Here is a 13,167-nt window from a genome sequence, read left to right on the forward strand (position 1 = left end):
TCTCCAATTCTTTGACACCCATGGTCTTGGGCCACAGAGATTTGAATGTTTAAGTTTGTTTTTGGATTTCTAACCATTTGAAATATGACCTCCTGGCTAAGTTTGTTGAAGGCTTAATTCATTGACCTCAATGTAGGTTTGCTGACCCTAACCATTACACCATAAAATGTGGGAACAGAAGTAGCCCATTCAGCCCATCGGGTCTGCTCTTCATTTTATGAGATCATGGCTGATCTAATGATCTTCACCTTCACTTTTCTGCCTTATCCCCATAACCCTTGATTCCCTAACTGTGTAAAAATCTGTCTGTCTCAGCCTTGAATACACTTAGTGACTCAGCCTCCATCGCCTACCCTGGTAAAGAATTTCACATATTCATTGCCCTCTCAGAAATGAAAAAATCCTCACCATCTCTGTCTTAAATATGCAACCCCTTCTATCAAGATTATGTGCTCTGTTCCTATACTCTCCCATAAGGGGAAACTATTTTTCTATCTACCTTTCAAGTCCCCTAAGAATCTAATTTGTTTCCGAAGGTTCGCCTCTCGTTATTCTGTATTCCAGAGAGTAAAGGCCCAGTCTACTCAATCTCTGCTTATAAAGCAGTCTCTCCATACCTGGTTTCAACCTTTTGTGGACTGCCATCAATGTCAGTGCATGTTTCCTTAGATAAGTGGACCAAAGATGTTTACAGTACTCCAGCTGCAATCTGAATAGTGCCCTGAATAGTTTCAGCAAAACTTCTCTACTTCTACACTCAATTTGTTCTGAGATGAAGGCCAACATTCTATTTGGTTTCCTATTACTGCTGAACTTGGATACTAGCTTTTTGTGACTATTAATATAGATTCCCAAATCTGTCAGTTCTGTAGCTTCCTTCAGTCTTTCTCGATTCAAGTAATATTCAGCTCCACTTTCTTGCTGCCAAACTGCGTAACCATATATTTCCCCACATTATATTCCATCTCCCCTCCCCCTACCGCATCCCAAAACCAGCCCAGCTCATCCCTGCCTCCCTAACCTGTCCTTCCTCCCACCTCAAGCCCCACCCCCATCTCCTACCTACTAACTTCATCCCGCCCCCTTGATCTGTCCGTCCTCCCTGGACTGACCTATCTCCTCCCTACCTCCCCACCTACACTCACCTTTACAGGCTCCATCCCCGCCCCTTTGACCTGTCTGTCTCCTCTCCACCTCCCCCTCCCTCCCTATTTATTTGAGAACCTCCTTCCCCTCCCCCACTTCTGAAGAAGGGTCTAGGCCCGAAACATCAGCCTTTCTGCTCCTCTGATGCTGCTTGGCCTGCTGTGTTCATCCAGCTCTACACCTTGTTATCTTATATTCCATCTGCCAAGTTTTTGCCCACTCACTGAACCTTTCTATATCCCCATGCAGACGCTTTGTGTCATCTCACCACTTGGCCTTCACATGGCACTAAAGACTCTGACGATGAGTCATACTGGATTTGAAATATTAACTCTATTTCTCTATCCACAGGCGCTGTCAGATCTACTGATTCCTCCAACGTTTTCTGCCTTGGTACCCTTAACTTTCCTGGTTAACCACAATTGGTTTATCCGCTTTCTAGAAATCTTCTTTTTCAATGGGATATGTCTTTGCTGTGACCCATGAATGATACTTTTTAAAAAAAAAAGTCTGCCATTGTTTCTCAACTGCCTTTGCTGCTAAACCCCTTTCCCAGTCCACTCCAGACAGCTCAGCGCCCAATCATTTCAAATTACCTTTAAAAAGCTTAGCACAGTTGCTTCTTATTCAGTTTCCTCCTTCTGAAACTGAATGCTAAATTCTACCATGTTATGGTCACTGTTTCATTGGGGATCTTTTACTCTGACATCATTTATTAAACTTGCCTCATTTCACATTAGGAGGTCCAAAATAGCTTGATCCCAGTTTGGAGTCACCACATATTGTTCTAGGAAACTCTTCTGAATCCACTCTCTGAAATCTTCCTTATGGCTTCCTTTGCCAGTCTGATTATCCCACTCTACATGTCAGTTAAGGTCACTCATGATTGGTGCACTGTCTTTGTCACATGCCCTCATTGCCCCCTGAGTTATTCTCTGTCCCACCACATAGCTACTGTCAGGGGGCCTACAGACTGCTGCTACCAGTGTCTTCTTTCCCTTTTATTTCTTACCTTTGCCCTTATGGATTCTGCATCTTCTGAACCAAGATCGCTTCTTGTTGTCCAAATTATTCCATCCAGTACCAACAATTTACCCCACCAAACTTTCCTACCTGCTCTTCCTAATCTTATTGGTTTATGGTACAGATTCTACAAATCACACATTATTGCGAATAAACATAAGCAAAAAGACCACAAGTGGAGCCTTCGCCACTCAAAACTGCATTGTGCTTTAATACAATTATGGTTAAACTTCTATCTCCATCAAATTTCTACTATGTGTCTCATGCTCTTTGATGTGTTATGATCAACTTGTTGATGCTAAGTAATCACTTGATTTGATTTGGCTCCAACAGAGATGATACAAGCTTGTATTTTGTTGTTTGATATGAACCCAATCTTCAACTTGAAGTCAAGATTTCCTTGTGCCTGTTGGCTTAACGACATTTACTTTTGCTTTATATTCTTGCAGTGTTATTTTTTCTGCTTTCTCTCTGGCATTCTCCTTGGATATTGGAAACAGTCTAAGAATGGCCAGTGGCATGCAGAAGTTAAGTTCAAATGTTTTATTTCAGCCAGAGGGTGGAGCAGATGAATATGCACAAAGCAGGATACGAATGATTTATTCAAATGTTTACCTTTCAACCTAATCCTCATTGATAGATGCATGCATCTATTCAATTACACATTGCATTGCAATGGTCAGCTGGTAATGAACTTTGTGAGCTGACTGGAAGCAAACTGCAGCGTGTGGTCTGCAATGATATTCTCTAGCAAGCCTTATTTTGTTGTTATGATACAAATGAGATCCCCTAAATTTGGTTATAATCTGTAAAAGGAGTAGTAACTTTTCTGTTAAAATGGGTGAAATTTGGGAATCTGAAATCCCTACTGCCTGTAATAGGATAAAGTTGCAAGATTCCAGGGGTTTGAAAAACCAGGCTAGTGCTTCTTGTTCTCCAATAGAATATTTGCTATCAATGTCTGACAAAGTGGCATGATGGCTCAGTGGTTTGCACTGCTGCCTTACAGTACCTGGGGTGGGAGATTGATCCCAGCCTTGGGTGACTCTATGTAGAGTTTGCACATTCTCCCCATATCTGCAGAGGTTTAGTCTGGATGCTCTGGTCTCCTCCCACAGTCCAAAGACATGCAGTTTAGGTGGATTGGACATTGTAAATTGCCCACAGTGTCCACAGATGTGAGGCTAGGTGGATTGGCTATAGGAAATGCAGGGTTATCGGGTGTTGGTATGCTTACTAGCATGTTGGTGTGGACTCAGTGGGCCAAATGGCCTGCTTCCACACTGTGGGGGATTCTATGAACAGTTGTGACACATAAGTGATGTCATGCACTTTGTTCAATGTATTCTCATACCATGTCTGCAGTTCAGAACCCAATGCTGTTTCTGGAACTACCTTTCCAGCTGTTACTTTCTTAAACCACATGACCCTAGTTTTTAAAAACCAAAAGAACTGCGGATGCTGTAAATCAGGAACAAAAACAAAGTTGCTGGAAAAGCTCAGCAGGTCTGGCAGCATCTGTGGAGGAGAAAACAGAGTTAACGTTTCGGGTCCGGTGACCCTTCCTCAGAACTGTTTTCTCCTCCAGATACTGCCAGACCTGTTGAGCTTTTCCAGCAACTTTGTTTTTGACCCTAGTTTTTGTTTGAGGGCAACAGTCTTCCATATACTTCAGTTAATTAATGGCATATTCTTCAGTTAATTTCTGAAATTAAAAATATATACTAAAACACATGCCGAACTAAGGATTCACCGCAGTATACACATGCTATATTCCAGTTAGCAGAAGTGATTCCTCAATGGCCCAGATTTTGGGATGTCCAAATAATCGATTCTGAAGTGTCAGGAGCCTGTGAAATCCCCTCAAAGCAGATTGCGAAGGAATTGCCCAGAGACTTGAAGATTCCATTAGACAATTCGTCTATGCTTGGAACCTTGCGAAAGTATCCATTTAAATTGGAGAATTCAGCGCTTTCAGCTGCAGTGAAGTTATTCAGGAAAAGTTAGGCAATTAAATGCCAAATGTAATTCCTAAGTAACGATGGAATTGAAGCCGCAACTTCCCTCACATACTCCCGATAGCACATCCACCTGACCCCTTACAATCCTCAAAACCAACATATGCCACCCTACCCCAGACCTGACTCACCAGTTTGCTACAGACCCAACGCCTCCTCTTTCTCCTGCTCCAAACCCAAAACACAGCCGAATGCTGCTGCTCTGGGACTGACATTACCCCGACAGGCTGGAACCTGAAAACCTAGCCTCCGCTGCCCCCTCCGGGCCTTCCCCGCCTATCCCGTGCTGAGACCCTCCGAGGCGGCGACCTGTGTAACTGGAGATCGATACTGCGATCGGCATGCGCGGAACATCACAGCGGCCGTGTGTGTGTGTACGTGCGCGAAACAGTGCAGTGTCAAAGGGAATGATGGTGCGAACCCAGCACCCGCTCACTCACACGCACACCTCATACCTTGTCTACACCCCATGCCACCTCCGCACACCCTCGGCACTGGACCCATATTCCTTACCGTGCCAGCCACTTAAACTCCCCTACCCCTCCAGGGGTGGGGGGGTGTTGCAGTAGATATTCTGTTTGGAGGTAGGGTATGATGGGGGTCAAAGTTTCCAAAGAGGGTCGGTGGTGGTAGGATGGTGCCAACTCTGTAGTAGCGCTGCAGGGAGTTAAGACAAGAGTTAGTGTTGAGTGGTAAGAGCAACAGGTGGGGGTGGGGATGGGGGTTGGGGGCTACCCCCAAACCGGGCAACCTCCATGAACCAACACCATCCCTTAACTCTGTGTCCCATTGGCCCTGGTGCCACTATTTGCCAACCCTTTTTGGAACCTTTGACCATCTTGCCCCAACTAAGCAGAACATCCACCTCCCATGCAATCTGGCAACCCTCCCATGACCCAACACCGCCCCAACATGCCCCAATTGGCCCTGGTATCTCCCGCCCACCCTGACTTACCTTAAACATTCCATTACCTATTTGGACCCATGTCACTTACACTCTAAGACTCACATTACCTGGCACCCTCCACACCTGGCACGCTACCCTCTAAGTACCCTGCTTACCTGATACATTACCCCAGAGTTACCTGCTTATCAATCCTCCAGACACCTGGACCTTACACAACTTATGTACCGAGACAACAAGGTGCAGAGCTGGATGAACACAGCAGGCCAAGCAGCATCATAGGAGCAGGAAGGCCGACGTTTCGGACCTAGACCCTTCATCAGAAATGGGGGAGGGGAAGGGAGTTCTGAAATAAATAGGGAGAGAGGGGGAGGCGGATAGAAGATGGATAGAGGAGAAGATAGGTGGAGAGGAAACAGACAGGTCGAAGAGGCGGGGATGGAGCCAGTAAAGGTGAGTCTAGGTGGGGAGTTAGGGAGGAGATAGGTCAGTCCAGGGAGGACGGACAGGTCAAGGGGGCGGGATGAGGTTAGTAGGTAGGAGAGGGGGGTGCGGCTTGAGGTGGGAGGAGGGGATAGGTGAGAGGAAGAACAGGTTAGGGAGGCAGGGACGAGCTGGGCTGGTTTTGGGATGCGGTAGGGGGAGGGGAGATTTTGAAGCTCACCTACGCTCGGTTCGCAATAAACAACTGCACCTCCCAGTCGCGAACCATTTCAACTCCCCCTCCCATTCCTCAGACGACATGTCCATCCTGGGCCTCCTGCAGTGCCACAACGATGCCACCCAATGGTTGCAGGAACAGCAACTCATATTCCGCTTGGGAACCCTGCAGCCCAATGGTATCAATGTGGATTTCACAAGCTTCAAAATCTCCCCTCCCCCTACCGCATCCCAAAACCAGCCCAGCTCATCCCCGCCTCCCTAACCTGTTCTTCCTCCCACCTATCCCCTCCTCCCACCTCAAGGCCCACCCCCATCTCCTACCTACTAACCTCATCCCACCCCCTTGACCTGTCCGATCTGCCTTGACTGACCTATCCCCTCCCTAACTCCCCACCTACACTCACCTTTACTGGCTCCATCCCTGCCTCTTTGACCTGTCTGTCTCCTCTCCACCTATCTTCTCCTCTGTCCATCTTCTATCCGCCTCCCCCTCTCTCCCGATTTATTTCAGAACCCCCTTCCCCTCCCCCATTTCTGATGAAGGGTCTAGGCCCGAAACATCAGCCTTTATGCTCCTATGATGCTGCTTGGCCTGCTGTGTTCATCCACCTCTGCACCTTGTTGTCTCGGATTCTCCAGCATCTGCAGTTCCTGCTATCTCTGATACAACTTATGTACCTACTCTTTTGACAGCAGCTGTCAAAGTAACTGTCTATGATGATAGTCCTTTAAATGACAGAACATAACAATTGACTGTGGTGAAGAATGGGGTGTATTTTACCTTCCCCTGACTGATCTAACAACAGGAGGGACCTGTCAGAATGCAACTGCAGCTTTGCATTTCTGAACGTTTCAGAAAACCACCAGTTAGAAAGTGGAGCTGTATTGTGTTTTGAAGGTCTCCATGAGCCTTTCTTTAGTTTCTTTACATTCTTCACTAACACTCAATCTAAAGCCATTTGTCCAACAGACTCCCTCCTACTTCCTTGTTCCTATTCCTAGTCAACTGCTGACCTCACAATTTTTTTTTGTTTTAACTGATTGTTTTTTGTTCTCTTTCTTTAAGTATTGTTCTATTCTCCAAATTTGGCATGGTTACTCCTCAGACACACAGGCCTTGATTCCTCCATCCTTGCAAAGTACTGCCTACTTTCCAATCCCCCTTTGTTTCACAATGTCCTTGAACATGTTGTCACTTCCCAGATCTCTGCATCTGTTTCTTGGAATTCTATATTTGAATACTCTAATCAGTTTCCTCACCATTTAACAGCACCAAACAGCTCTGAACAAATGATAACCAGCTGAATTTGACAAAGGTAAACTATCCTCCCCCATCCGTCTTGATCTGTCACACCCTTTGACTCTGTTCACCACAACAAATTCTCATCCAATAACTTTCTTTCATTGTTCAGATGACAGGACTGCAGTCAGCAAGTTACATTCCTATCTCTCTAATCCTGTCAGCAAATCACCTGAAATTGCCTCCACTTGTGTTGCTGCATCATTATCTCTGGGGTTTGCATATTGTCAATGTTGTCAGGTTGATTCTTTGACATAATGTACTGGAGGAGAAGACATTTCTGTAATTAAATATTGGAATTAACATCCTTCTTTCTCTGCCACAAGCGCCATACACTGGCTACCAGCTTCTTCCTTCTCTCTAGCAACAGCTTGAGACTAACCAAACTGCAACCTTGGTGTCATATTTGAATTTTAGATGCGCTTCCAGGCTGTTGTGCGCACTGCCGTCCTTATGTTTTAGTTGCGAATTCTTTTGAGAACGATGCAGTCGGCTGTGTGCAGAGGAGCCCCCTCCTGGTTGAACATAATCTGATAGAGTGAAGAAGTTGTTGTCTATTCCACTTCTGTAACTATTTGCAGGTTATAGTAGGTGCTGCATAGGGAGCCTGTGGTGTGATGGTTATATGCTGGGTATTAGTAATCCAGGCAGTATGCTTTAAAGTCATGGGTTTAAATTCCACTATGGCAGATTATGAAATCTGAATTGTATAATATCTGGAATTTAAAAAGAAAGGTGGCCTACTTGCAATCATGCTACATATGTCATGAACTCACAGCAATGTGGATGACTTCCCCTCTGGACAATTCAGGATGGGCAATAAATGCTGGTACTAATCTTTGCCACCCATGTCTCACAAAATAACTTTTTTAGAAATAGATAACAACTGTTAATTAGACCCACTGAACAAGTTGGACTGAAGGTTCTGCTTTTATGCTCTATGACTCTAAATTCAGACTTTACTCTCCCTCATGATACCTTCATAGTAGATGGAGCTTATTTCATTCAAACCAGTATAAAGCTTTTCAGACCCATTTACAATATTGCCTCTCGTGCTTTTTTAAAATAATTACTCTCATACATTTGTTTATACAATCACATTGACTACTTAATCACCCTCAAGTCTTTCACTGTACTAATGCACGCAAACCAGGGGTTTCACTATTCTCCCTGAATGTGTTCTCTTTCGCCATCTACACCTGGTAGTTTGATGGTTAGAATATGGTTGTCTGGCCTGTCATCCTGACAATCTGAAGTCAGAGGCTTTGTTCTGATCTGGACGACCTTTAATCTCTTGTATTTCTTTTGCAGAGCTTATTGTCCTTGCTATGACCGACACTTTTCTCTTTGCAATGTCTTTGAATTTTTAGACATTGTTTTCTCTTCTTAATGGTGCCTACCACAGAGTTCTCTCCACAAAATCTTCAATTTGTGACAATGGATATTTGTTTGCAATTTGTTAGTACGCCTGGGCTGAAGTAGGTCGATTTTTTATTTCAACTGTTGACTTGTTCATATCTGCTTCTTACCCTTTAGCAATTGAATTACTGTATTGGCAAAATCAATAAATGCAATTTCTTAATTGTAGATTTACTTGAAAATTCCCTCTTGCTTGTTGTGATTTTCATTATAGTTGTTGAGAATTCTTTGGTGAAATGAATGGAGGTCAGATATTCCACTTGAAATAATCTGTTCTTGGTTATCTCCGAATTGGATGTGTGACTTGGGTCTTCTGCCCTTTCTTTCAAATTTGGCATTTGGAATCTAAACTTTCTTCAGTTTTGATAGCAGTGGAAAACATTTCTACTACACCAGCACAGTCACAGCTTTTCCATTTCATTTGACAGTACGAAGCAAAATCTGATTCCAACGTAGTAAACCTTGGGAGATTCTGTATTCGGATCCATTATGAGCTTACCGAGTTTTTTAACATCATCTACCTGCTGTCCTTGACCAGCTATGCCTTAACCAAGTACTCCTTGATCTCTTATTGTTTAACCTCGTTGGTGGTTGAAAGAGATTGAGGTCAGTGCACTTCTTTCCACTCAAGACCTTTCTGATTGCAAAATTATTCATGCAAGATTTCGAGAGTTTGGTATCCCTATGTTGGACAGTTTCTTGAAGCGTATCTTTAATTTTAAGTGTGTTATCCCTGGGCCACATAGTTGAACCGTAAGCAATATTTCTTCAGTCAAGGCTTGCTATCTGGTAAGGGATAGCAGGAACTGCAGATGCTGGAGTCAGAGGAACTCCATACTGTGTGGTTGCTATCTGATAATAATGGTCCCATTTGCCCTTGTGTCTAGCTTAAATTTGTGAAGTGATATCAATGTCAGTTGCCAAAATGTTTGGTTGGGATCACTGATTTCCCCTTGGAAAACTTGTCTTTATATTGTACTCTAACTCATTTACCCATATGTACAGCTGTTCTTTGGTCTTTTGGCTGTATCCCGCTTTGGGATATTCTCTGGAAGTCAAATATTGCTTTACAATAAAAGCATTCAGTTTTAATAACTAGACATTGTTCCTAGCAATGAGTTTTCTTTGCTTCATAACTAGGGAAGGACTTTAAGTGTCTGGTGTTGGTTCCACCCATAACACTGGGTTATCACCTGTCCCTTTTATGATACAATATCTTAAGAAATAAATGCATTCAAAGATCTCCTCTGCCAAGTTTGATCTTCTCCCCTTAAGGTTGATCAGTGTTTCTTCCACACCTCTGTTCCACTCTCCATCTAAACGGTTTTCTCTGGTATTAGGTTTTCTTTGAACTGTAATTAATTTGATAAAAGCTCGTCAATAATGCCTACAACAACTTTGTTGTTCAGGAATTCTGACTTTAAATCATCATAGTCATATCTGTCCATTGGACTGCATAGATCATTAATGGAGTCACTTATGGATTCTCCCGATGCCGTATATTTCTGTTAAAACTTGCTCTTTCAAAAATGATATATGTTCCGTTGTAAAATAATTGTCAAAGTCTTTTGTTACTTCTTTGAATGTACCTGTTGCTTCTTTGTGAGCATTAACATTAATTTCTTTAGTTCCAATTATGCATAAACATATATTTACTGGTTCAGTTGTTGACCAAGTATCCAATTTAGAAGCAATTCCACACGTCATGAACTGTTCACTCAAATCATGTGTTATATTTGGCCAAACTCTGATATTAACTCTGCCATGTAATACGCTGTCTAATGCTGATGGTAAGTGGTACCGATTAGTCAGAAGCCGGAGGATTGAGAAGTTTTTAAAAACCAACAGAGAACAACTAAAAAGCAATATGTAGGGAGAAGATGAAATATGAGGGTAAGCTAGCTAGTTATATAAAAGAAAATTGCAAGAGTTTTTTTTTAATATATAAAAGGTAAGAGAAAGGCAACAGTGGAGATTGGAATACAATGTGGGAAAGTGTGAGGTTATGCACTTTGTAGGAAGAATAGAAGTATAGACTGTTTTCTAAATGGGGAAAGGCTTTGGAAATCTGAAGCACAAAGGGACTTGCGAGTCCAATTTCAGGATTCTTTTAAGGTTAACATGCAGTTTTGTTGGGCAGGTAGGAAGGCAAATGCAATGTTAGCATTTATTTCAAAAGGACAAAAATCCAAGAGCAGAGGTGTACTGCCGAGACAGTATGAGTCTCTGGTCAGACTGCATTTGAAATATTGTGAGGAGTTTTCTGCCCCAATTCTAAGGAAAGTTGTGCTAACATTAGAGGGTGTCCAGAGAGGTTTGAATGATCCCAGATATGAAGGACTTGCCAATATGAGGAGCAGTTGGGAACTTGGAGTCCGTACTCAGTGGAGTTTCGAAGGATGAGGGAGGATCTTATTGAAGCCCACAGAATGCTGAGAGACCAGGATAGAGTGGGTGTGGAGAAAGTGTTTCCACGAATAGGAGAGGCTAGGACCCAAGGACACAGCCTCAAAGTAAAGGGATGACCTATTAGAACTGAGTGAGGAGGACCTTCTGGAGCCAGAAGTTAGTGAATCTGTGGAACTCTCTGAAATTGCCAAAGTCACATATGCTGTGTCAATTTTAAAAATACAGTAAAATTGTAAGAATTTTCTGTCTGTTCTAGGCATGACATATCTGCATTTTATCCCCTAAACTATATGAAAGCTGTCATCTATTTGTATTACAGTGTAACTTGGTGTGCAACAATGAATGGAAAGGGCCTTTTTCCATGTCAGTTTTCTACACTGGAGTGCTGATTGGTTCCTTCATTTTCTGGCCAGTTATCGGACAGGTGAGTCATTTTCATTATTCAAATTTATCAGAAAAAATCATTCGTCCAATTTTAACCCCTGGCCTCTCCCATGTGAAAAAGAGTAATTTAATAGAATAGGAGGTGTGCATTTACTTCTCCGAGCTAAATGACCGCCATCTTAATTCCTCATTTTCAGGAGGCATGTGAGTTATTTGTAGTCATTTACGAAAGAATTTGTGAATAAGATTAAAAGGATGATGAATATTCACAAAATAATTTAATTGTCTCTCTGATGCTAAGGCTTTCTAGGTATGAATGAGTATGGAAATCTATGTGCTTTTAAGTATGAACGTCCATAGTTGAGGAAAAAATACAGACACGTCATGCCTAGAACAGACAGAAAACAATTACAAATGTTATTGTATTTTCAAAATGGACACAAAAACTTTCAAGATGGCTGGCTGAGATATATGTGACTTTGACAATTTCAGCTCCAGAGAGATCTGGAACTCCAGCAAATATAGAGTTAAAATATGGACAATCACAGCCTGTTGTGAAATTCAAAAGTTCAGTGGTTAAGGATGGACTGTTGACAGAAGAGACCATTACATATCAACCAATCCATCTTTTTGCTTCACTTGATTGAGTGCACTAAGCACTAACAAAGTGATGATGTACTGAGAACTTCATAGCAGACTAAAGTAGAATCTTCTGGGAGACAGATCCAAGGCAAAGTCTCCCAACAGTATGTGTGGCCGTTTAGCATCCTTTTCCTATAACCTTTTAATGATTGCAGAGGTGGAATAAACTACATGTTTATTTATGTGCCTATTTATGTTCATGCAATTACATGATAGTTGCTTTTAACTAACAAAAGCAATTCTTGGGAGGCATGAACTAATATCTGATCACCTTTAATATCTTGAGAAGATAGTTTTGTAAATTCTTATTGAATTAATGTTGTCTTTGTGATCATATTCCAACAGTTCTGTTAAGTAAATATTTCAGGATGTTAGCCAGCGTGAAAATGAATATATGTGTGTCTGTATCTAAATCAGTCAGCTTGTTTAGAGGAGAACTTTGGTGTTTTCACAACATTATTACTTTTGATTTCCTTCATTAGAAGAGGTTGGAGGGGTGTGTGGTGCTGTCAAAATAACTTTATTGAGTTGCTAAAGTAAATCCTAAATTGCAACTATACACATTGGAGAAAGTGATCATATATAGTGCAATAATACAAATGTTATGATCCGAGCTGATGGTATGCATGGACCAGTCAAATCGCAGAAAGAAATATAGGCTGATGTATAGTGTGTATATGATCATTTACTGAAACATGGTCATATGAGACGATGTGTTTCTTAAACAGAAGACAAAAGATGACAAGCTATCTAGATAAAGAATACAATGAAAAAAATCTTACTTACATCTTTTTCTGACACTATAATTACAGACACTCAAAACTGGAGAAATTACCCCTCTATATCAAGTGTTTAAGTTCCACTAAACTGATATCTCGCTGGTCTTTACTGAACAGTGAAGCTGTCTTAAACGAATATTCACAAAATTCAGTGCTTACACTTTTTCAACTTTCAATAGCCTGCAGCTTTTCAACCAAACAGAATCATAGAGTTTGAATCCCAACGTGACTTTATGCAAATCTAATTTGTAAGGTGTTAAATTTGAAATATATGTATAACTGCTATGTAACCTGAGGGTATATAGATATGATATTTATATGCACGTGTAAAGAAAATGTCACCATAGTCTTATCAGACTCTAGGGAGGCTCTTTTGAGACAAAAAGATGACTGGTGATGGTTTAGCTTGAGGGTCACCACACCTCAGGTCAGGAGAGAAGTTGGGAAAGAGAGTTCTTCAATGGTAAAGAGATAACAATG

General features: G+C 42.0%; 1 pseudogene; it reads left to right on the forward strand.

Annotated features, from left to right (window-relative positions):
• The window catches only part of LOC109931768, a 60,453-nt pseudogene that overhangs the window by 674 nt on the left and 46,612 nt on the right, over positions 1-13,167 (forward strand).

The sequence above is a fragment of the Rhincodon typus genome, chromosome 12, assembly GCF_021869965.1.
Source record: "Rhincodon typus isolate 14 chromosome 12, sRhiTyp1.1, whole genome shotgun sequence".
NCBI lineage: Eukaryota > Metazoa > Chordata > Chondrichthyes > Orectolobiformes > Rhincodontidae > Rhincodon > Rhincodon typus.